This window comes from Capsicum annuum, chromosome 5, assembly GCF_002878395.1.
Source record: "Capsicum annuum cultivar UCD-10X-F1 chromosome 5, UCD10Xv1.1, whole genome shotgun sequence".
Classification (NCBI taxonomy): Eukaryota; Viridiplantae; Streptophyta; class Magnoliopsida; order Solanales; family Solanaceae; genus Capsicum; species Capsicum annuum.
The window spans coordinates 16,487,993-16,498,589 of NC_061115.1; positions in this window are offsets into that span (position 1 = coordinate 16,487,993).

Here is a 10,597-nt window from a genome sequence, read left to right on the forward strand (position 1 = left end):
ATGTGTGGCCATGCCCATAGACCCAAAATTTCTCCATCGTTCACGTTCTCTTGTTCATAGGATAGCCAAACACTTCAACCAGAGCGAGAATGCAAAGTTGGTCTTAAAAAAAAATCTGGTCTATCATTTAACCATGTTTCTGTTATTGAACTACTATCTAGAGACCCCGAACATGGACCCAAAATATAAAAAGGAGTACTGCCCGTGCGCATAAGGCGTCAAATATATGCATTTCGACAAGCAAACTAGATTATAAGGTTAGCCACGTTTGTAAGATTGAAACAAAAGTTAGACCAAATAGAATATGAACTCTCCCATGACACATTATTTTTCCCAAGGCTATTTTTTTTTGGACTTTACTCTGAGAGAAATTCAATACCCTTCTATTTTTTTTTTTGGATAATAGGATCCTAAACTTGACATCAAATTATAACTTTGACCTTAAATTTTAATAGTGCACAAATAGGACCTTTAACTATTCAAAACCTGAACAAATATGACCTCCGATTTTGCAATCCCCATGCGTGAGTTTCACTCGCGCCTATGTGGAAAGGTAATCCAATCACGCAGTGCCACGTCGTTAAAAGGGCTGACTTGGAGGGAGGTCATATTTGTGCAGTCTTGAATAGTTAAAGGTCATATTTGTACACTGTCAAAGTTTTGTTTTTTTATGTTAAAACAACGTTTTTTTTTTTAATTATTATTATAATATATTTTTTATTTATTTAGGGATCGAACCCGTGCAGTAGGCTGGAGGAAGAGCCCAAGAGGGGCTAATAATACCACTGGACTATCTAAGTGTCTTGTTTCATGTGGTTCAACAATAATATACGTACATAAATATAGATTTTCTACCTTATATATACAACATAATTTTTTTACCGAGGGGGTTCAGGTGAACCCCATGACAACCACGTAGGTCCGCTCCTGCGTTAATTTAATAACTTTAATTTAAAAACATTTTAATAACGTTAATTTGATAACGTTAATTTAATATACTACTACTACTATCCTTTAGTTTTAAGTACCTTGGGTCTATGATTCAGGGGAATAGAGAGATTAACGAGAATGTCTCTCACCGTATTGGGGCAGGTTGGTTGAAATAGCGGCTCGCCTCGGGAATTCTTTGCGATAAGAAGGTGCCTCCCAAGCTTAAAGACAAATTCTACAGAGTTGCAGTCCGGATGGCTATGTTGTATGGCGCGGAGTGTTGGCTTGTAAAGAATTCTCACGTCCAGAAGTTGAAGGTCGTAGAAATAAGGATGTTGCGTTGGATGTGTAGTATCACGAGGGCTGACAGGATTAGGAATGAGACTATTCGGTATAAAGTAGGAGTGACATCGGTGGAGGATAAGATTCGGGAAGGGAGACTGAGATGGTTTGGGCATGTGATGAGAAGGGGACGGATGCTTCAGTTCGTAGGTCTGAGAGGTTGGTCTTGGATGGTTTCCAGTGGGGTAGGGGTAGACCAAAGAAATATTGGAGAGAAGTGATTAGACATGACATGGAGCAATTATGGCCCACTGAGGGGTGTGGCCAAGCCATAGGCGGGAGTTAGGTGAGTTTCATGTCGCTTGGTTGGTAGTGCTAGGGTTGGGAGGAGGGTGGTGTCATTTTATTGGTTTAATGTACTTTTTGTGGTTGTTTACCGTTGTTATTTTATCATGTTGTATGCTTGCGATGTTTGACTAAGGTCATGGTCCTTTTTCTTGAGCCGGAGGCCTATCGGAAACAACCTCTCCACTTCTTCGGATGTAGTGGTATGGACTGCGTACATTCTACCCTCCCCAGACCCCACTATGTGGGAATATACTGGGTTTGTTGTTGTTGTACTACTACTATCCTTAATAACGTTTTATTAAAACTTTAATTTTTTTATTATTAGTATAATTTCATCTTTAATTTAATATTTAAATAAATTATATTTAAATATATTATGTAACTTAAATTCACCCTCTGCTTTAATATATATATACATACCTGCGCGAATTTTTCGTATGAGGCTGACCCACCTAATTAATAAATCTTCAACATTGTTCTTTTTCTGCAATGACAAAAGAAATTTGATGCCGTTTTAATCTTTGAGCCGAAAATAATGAAAAAATAATAGTGAAAAGTCATTTAAAGGTCATATTTGTGAAGTTTTGAATAGCTAAAGGTCATATTTGTGTACTGTCAAAGTTTAAGGTCAAAGTTATAATTTTGGTGTCAAGTTTAGGGTCATATTTATGTATTATGCCCTTAGATTTTAAGTTGGACGCGCCCAATTTTGCGTGTTGAACATGCGTTTTGCCACGTAGGATCGGAGGTCATATTTGTGCTGTTTCGAATAGTTAAAGGTCCTATTTATGCACTGTCAAAGTTTAAGGTCAAAGTTATAATTTAGTGTCAAGTTTAGGATCACATTTTTTTTTTAAAGAAAAATTAACATGATGCATACCAGGAGAAGTCAGCAGATGACATGAAAATATGACGATATTGACCGGAAAGATCGACAAACTTTCAAACCTAAAACCTCAACTTTGTGACAAAAACTTTAGTTAAAGTGAGTCACTAGCCGTGAAACCATGACGAGCAATTTAACACTAAAATCATCCGAGGCCATCCGTTTATCAACCACACATATACATAATCCTCAAAAGACGATAGCAACAACATGTCTAAGCTCGACCTTAGATTCCGGACTAGTCCCTCGACTAAGTAGATACAAATTAGTAGAGTACTCAACTAAAAAACTGCTCAAAATTTAATCAAACTTGTCTTAACAAAGAGTCTTCATACCCTTTTAAAATATTTTAGGACTAAATTATTATCTCTATATTCATCCTATTAGATCAAAACAAACAGTCACCCGCAAATAACCTGTAACACCTCTAACATATAGTTAAGTCATTCTTTAACTTTTCAAAACAAAAACAGTATAAATTTCATGACGAATCTTAGGACAATTCGCGTTTTAGGACTTGATTTCGCAATATGATGGTCGATTCTGAAATTACGTTAAGTTTATCAATTTGTATATTCTCGTACAAACAAAATATCCAGCGCCGAAATAACATTTATCCTCGAAATTCAGGCAATAATTAAGGTGAGTTCAACAAAAAGTCAAATTATGTTCAAGAAAAACATCTCCAAAACGAACAAATGAAAACAAGAAGGGGACGACTTTGTAGGCATTAGAACAACCAAACTTTGAACAAGATCACATTCTTAACTCCAATTCCAGAAGAGTGATACCACAAACAGTTTTTTAGGCAAAAACATATATTCACCCGTAAACCATTTATGCCGAATCAGCTTAAAACACAAATGTCCACAACAAATTTTAAGACGGATTACTATCTATATTCACAGAGCAGCAAAACGAAATTAAAAGGGGAGTTCGCACCTGAACTGGAAAAATGGTGAGCAACCAGAATACTCTTACGGTTCTTTTTTCTCAAATTCGAAAAACGAGCAAAACAGAGAGCTATCCTCAAACCAAACTTTAACATTCCACATAAACGGAGGATTTTTTCCAAGTTAAAACACATTCAAGGAGTGTATGGCATCCTCATAGTGACAAATCTTCAACCTTGTTATGGATACTAAACAAACCAAAAGCTTATAAACGACGGAAAGCGATAACTTTGGACGTATTCGTGGCAGCCTCTAAAATGATCAAAGGAATAAAAAAAACATCATTTAGATGGCTTTATATTTTGGTAAAAGTTACACAAAATGAGGGTCTTTTCACATAATTGCAACAAGAAGTCGCCATCAAGCAGAGAATTAGTTTACATAACACCATTTAAACTAAAAAAAATGGGAAGAACAAATGACAGTATCAACGCGGCTGAAAAGGGAAAGGCAACGGTGAAAGCACATGGCTAATTTCTCAACTTTCGCAGCTTCCAAGCACTATCTTATTCAGAAAAAGAAAAAGATAATTTTACAGCGAAACCAAATTCATGAACTTCATTCTCCAGAAAACAACACGTAGCCAAATGATAAGCAAGAAAATTGCATATTCATACAGGAATCAATTTCTCGAATCAAAAGCAACATATTTCGCATTTAATGGATTTTTAGAATTAGCGACAACTTAAATATTCACATCCGAACCCAATTTCAGACTTACCAAAATTTAAGCTTGACAAAATTCAGACCCTCATTTACAGAATTAATAACAACTTAAAATTGAACGTGATACAATAGCAAGTAATTGAAGTGGGACTTGTTAATCTAGGAGTAAAATACTCGAAGAAGATAAGCTGAAATCAGGGCTTTAGCCGAGAAAAATTAGAGAAGAAGAATAAAGGGAGAAATTGAATGAATTGTATTATTTGAATGAATGTTACAAATGAATACATCAACTATTTATAGTGCTTACTTAGCTAAGATCAGTTACACTTAGCAGCTTAACAACTAACTGTCTAACAACTAAGTAACTAACTTTGTGAACAGAACAATAGTAACTAATTCTATAACTACACAGTAATAACTGGTTTTCAATTTCTCTGCACTGCTGCAACTGCTTCTTGTTACTCTTATCACTTTTTTCTTCTCATCATTGTATCAATACCCCCTCCTAAAGTAGATCCTTGACCTCACGGATGAAATGTAGGAACCTATGCATCAATTCAGACTCAAGTTCCCAAGTAGCTTGTGTATCCTCAATGTCTGACCACTTCACTAGAACTTGACCAACAGCTCTATTACTTCTCTTAACCAACCTTCTATCTAGAAGAGCTTCAGGATAGCTGAATAATAGGAGGGTGGTGGATGCTGGAAGGAACTTCATGACACCTCTTTAATTGAGAAACATGAAAGTCTGGGTGAATGAGAACTTCAGAGGGAAGCAATAGCCTATAAGCTACTGCACCAACCTTAGCAACAACAACATAGGGGCCATAATACTTAGCAGATAGCTTAGGAAAAGGTTCTCGCGGCCAAAGACACCTGTCTATAGGGTTGAAGTTTCAAGTAGACCCAGTCACCAATCTCAAACAATCTCTCTGACCTGTGTTTATCATTAATGTCTTTCACCCTTTGCTGAGACCTATGCATATGAACCTTAACAACTCTATAATAACTTCTCTAGAAGCCAAAGATCTGTCAACCATCTCAGTGGAAGCCTCACCAACCAAGTAGGGAAGATGAATGAGAGGTTTTTTACCATATAAAGCTTCATAAGGTGTGCACCTAATAGTAGTGTGATAGGTGGTGTTATACCACCATTTATCCAATGGCAAGTAAAAGCACCAATCCTTAGGATTGTCAGAGCAAAAACACCTTAAGTATGTCTCCATGGTTCTATTCAACACCTCTGTTTGGCCATCGGTTTGAGGATATTATGCATTAGATCTCTACAACTAAACCCTTTACAAACTCAATAATTCTTCCCAAAAACCACTAAGGAAGATAAGATCTCTATCACTTGTTAGTGTTTTGGGCATACCATGCAGTTTGAAGACATTGTCAAGGAAATATTGAGCAACTGACTGAGCTGTGTATAGATGTACTAAGGGAAAAAATGACCATACTTGCTCAGTCTATCTACTACCACTAAAATCACCTCATTTTCTTTGGATTTAGGCAACCCTTCAACAAAATCCAAATAAATATTTGTCCAAACACCATCAGGAATATGTAAAGGTTGCAGCAGACCTGGATTTGTAGCCATATCATATTTGTGCCTTTGGAGAATATCACATTTATTAACAAAGTTCCTGGTATCATTTATTAAGTCTTTCCAATAGAACAAAGATTGGAGCCTTTTAATAGTGGCATCTATGCCAGACTGCCCCCCTTGCGTAGAGTCATGCCATAGGGAGATAATATCCTTCTTGATCTGCTCATCATTACCAACCACTAACCTTTCCTTCCACCTCAACTGATTGTTAAGAAAAGTGAGATTTATAAGGTAAAAGCTGAACTCTAGCAATGATATCCCGTAAGTGTTGATCAGTGGTCTAAGAATGCCTAATTCTATCCAATAAATTACCCTGGGGACCTAACACAACGATTGTTAACAGCTCCGCATTAGGTTTTCTGGATAAAGCATCAACAACTTTATTTTCCACCCCTTTCTTATTCTCAATACAAAAATCAAATTCCATTAGCTTGAATATGCAAGCCACTTAAAAGTCAGTGTGAATAGACTGATTCAGTAAGTATTTGAGTGCTTTTTGAGTAGTTTTGACAATAAACCTTCTGCGTAACAAATGGTGAGACCATTTCGAGACAACAAATAGCAAAGCCAATAGCTCTCTATCATAGACACTCATAGCCTGTTGTTTAGGTGCTAGAGATTTGCTAATGTAAGCAAGTGGATGCCCTTGTTGCATCAACACAGCTCCAATACCTTTATCACTAGCACCTGTTTCTACCACAAAAATTAAGGCATAATCAGGAATAGCTAAAACAGGAGAAGAGACCAAGGCACTATTAAGCTCCTCAAATGCTCCTGTAGCATCATTAGTGCATAAAAACCCTTCCAAATAATACCAAAACTTTTTATAAATCTTTTATAATAACCAGCTAAACCAATAAAACCCCTCAGTTATTTAAGAGTCTGGGAATAGGCCATTGTTGAACAGCCTGTATTTTCTTAGAATTTGTTGCTACACCTTGTACACTAATCACATTGCCTAAGTATTCAACAGTAGGAACTCCAAAAACACACTTGGACATTTTGGCATACAACTGATGGTGAACTATAAGCTCAAACACCTCCTTAATATCAGTAATATGAGATGACATAGACTTGCTAAAGATTAATATATCATCAAAGAAAACCAGCACAGACTTTCTTAATAAGGGCTTGAAAACAACATTCATTAAGCTCTGAAAGGAAGAAGGAGCATTGGTTAAACCAAAGGGCCTTACTAAAATTCATAATGCCCATTATGAGTTTTGAAGGTTGTCTTGTATATGTCACTATCAAGCATTCTAAGCTGGTGATATACAGCTCTCAAGTCAATTTTTGAAAACACAGATGCACCACATAATTCATCTAACAAATCTTCAATAATAGGAATAGAAAATTTATCTTTGATTGTCAACTGATTTAACTCTCTATAATCTATACATAATCTCCATGTACCATCTTTCTTCCCAACTAACACCATAGGAGAAGCATAGGGACTAGTACTACGCTGAATTACTCCTTGACAATATCCTTCTTCACACCAGGATATCTATATGGTATTTTATTGATTGGAATTACAAGGTCTATAAGAGGTATGCTATGGTCAAAAGAACCTCTATGAGGTGGTAATATAATTGGGGGTTCAAAAATTATAGAAAACTGATGTACTAGGGCAGATAATGCAGGATGTATCTTAGTACCTTGTGTAGCCTAAATGCTGTAGCAATAAGTATCAGAAACTGCAATATTAATGATATCCATCATATAGAATCGAGCTTTAGATTCTCCACCTTTGAGTAAGGAACTAGCTTTTGAAGATTTGAGCTAACTAGTTGCTCCTCTCAACACATGCTTCTTCCCTTGGTATTTGAACTCTATAGTTCTATTTTTAGAGTAAAAAAGAATTCTACCAAGAGTGTTTAGCCACTGCACCCCTAATATAATATCCATACTGCCCAATGGAAACAACAGAAAGTTACATACAAAAGTAGTACCCTGAAGTAACCACTGCAAGTTCTTACAAACAGAAGTAGTTTGAACCTGCCTGCCATCAGTTACACTAACAGACTGCACAGAAATATCACAAGCCTTGCACCCTAGCTTCTTATCCATTTCCTGATCTATGAAGTTGTGGGTGCTCCCAGTGTTAATTAAGATCTGCAAGGGCCTCTTATCATGATAGCCAGTTACCCTAATAGTTTGATAACCATTGACACCTGTGAAAGCCTATAATGAAATAGTCATGAGTTCATCAATATCTTGGGTACACTAAATACCTTCTTCCAATACCTCATCACCTTTCCATCCCAAGGTTGCATTCTCATCTACTAACTCCACCATAAATAATTGCTTATTAGCTCTATAATTGTCGCCAACAACATAGTTGTCATCACAAAAGAAACATAAGCCTTTAGCCCTTTTAGCATCCATTTTTGCAGTAGTCAATCTTCTGAATTTATTTGGTTTAGATATAGCAAGATGATAGGTATTTTTCTGATGGTTATTGGTTTTAAAAGAAAGTAGATTGGGTAGAATGGCAGTACCCCTTTTCGTATTTCCTTTAATCCCCAAGAACTAGCTTGTGCTTTAAATACCTCTTTCTGTAACCTAGAAATTTTATAGACCCGTGATAATATTTTTGGTTCTTGAATCTTAACTGCCTTATTCAACTCAGGTTTCAACCCACCCAGATAACAAGTTATAGCATTCTCATTTGAAAGATTAACTGCAGTCAACAATCTATCAAATTCAGCCCGGTAAGCCTTAACACTACCAGTTTGCCTGAGTTTTTTCAATGCTTTCATTGGATCCTCAAATCCATATACAAACCTCTTATTCAAGGCTAAAACATACTTAGTCTATGAGATATCATTAGAAGATGGTCGAGAATTCATATATGCTCTATGCCAAGCAATAACATCACCATCTAAATTAATTGAGGCTACTTTAACCTTTTGTTCAAAGGGAATTTCTTCCATAGAAAAAACTTGATCAACTTTGTACAACCAAGTACACAAATCATAACCAAAAAAATGAGGGAATTCCATCTTAGAATATCGAGTAAAGAATTGTCCATTACCTCCAATTGCATAGTTAATTCCATGGAAGTCCTTATTCTTTCCTTCAAGCTACATACCTACTAAGCAACTTCTGACAGTTGAAGATTCAACTCTTTCTTGATCCTTATCCTTTTCCTTCGATACCATGGATCCAAGGGTTTCTTTGATCCCTAAAATCTCCTTATCAACTTGGATGTTTCTCTCATAAATGCTTGGCATTCCCTCCATCAACTTCTGTATTTGATCCTGGATCAGAGAAAGCTTGCCTTCTATTTCTTCATTCTATTTATCTGGGTTTCTAACACCCCAAATCTGGTACCCGAAATACCACACGGTGCTAATGACCCAAAGGACCACAAGCTAATCTATGACTGATATTTGTACCTGTATACTGCATAGTATACTGCATAATGCAGAAATATGAACTAAAAGGCCATAACGTTCAAAACTATGACATAATATCTAATTAAATTATAACATCTGGGTGGGGTATAAAATACCCAAAACAAAACTGAATTAAGCTATCTGAACATACTATAGTCTGGAAAGTCTCTAAAATATGATTGTCTGAATAAGGAGTTGATGGGACATATCCCCAACTAACTCTAACTAATAAATTAATTAATGAAATAATAAAGTACTGATCATGTCCTCGAAAGATGAGGACTCACTTCTAACTCTGACTGCTGAGACTGGAATGCTACTGATGCTCTGGAGCTCGTGTCTCTAAACCTATAGTATAAAACACCATAGTACGAATACATCAGTATGATTGAATTTACTGGTATTCATGTGAGGTAAGTTGAATGCATGGGGTTCTTATGCATGAACAATAATAATAACAAACTAATTATCATGAGCGTGAGAATACATGCATGAGACATAATAACTAACACTAATACCGCGATAACATGATTACTGAATCTAAAAATTGATAACATGAGTGACTGTATCTGACAATCCTGATTCTGATAGAACTATCTGAGTTTCGTACTAAGCTGAGTTGACTGTATCTGACAGTCCTGAAATCTGAAGAACTATCTGAGTTCTTGAATAATACTAAAACTGGGAGAAGTAGTTATCAATCGACATGTCCTAAATGATGCATTATAGCTGAATTGGGGTCTAATCTCTGCCCTGATTAGAAGGGTGTCAACATCGCGCCACTGGTAAGGACAACATGTGAGTGACCCTCAACTAGCAGGTTACTCTAATGAAAACGGTGGGAACCCTCGACTAGTAGGTTAAGCCACCTCATCTACCCTTTATTAACAGGTATGATGTCTCAATTTACGCTGGCTACGTAGTTCTGGAATGCAAGGATTGCTTCTAGGAATCACACCCTCTACTGGCAGGTCAGTTCTCATCCTTGGGTTCACTCAGTGCTAATTTTTACTCCCATCTGAATAGACACTGAACATGGATTACTGAACTAAACTGAGCTGAATTAACTGAGTTCTGTTGACTAATGAAATAGTACTGAGATTTCTGTATTACTGTGCTTTCTGAGATTACTGGGATTTCTGAGTTTTATTAAGTTTTTTGAGTCACATGACTAACTGAATTCTACTGAACATAGCTTGACTGAGAATATCGTGAAAACATGACGCTGGCTCTAGGGATATAACTAAATTGTCGAGTACAAGTACCCCCAGGACTCGAAAGAAAGAAACTAACAAAGCATGACTTATATGAACACATGACCAACAACATAATCCATAATTCATTTATTGAAGCATTTCATCAAACAGGTGATATGCATAAACTTGTACATAAATGGGGATTTCATAATATCATACTAGTTGGGCACTTTTCCTTCACATAGGCATTTAATCAAATACATGGTAGGCATAGTATATGTAGACAACATTATACAACAAATAAACATCATGATTCATCTCTAATT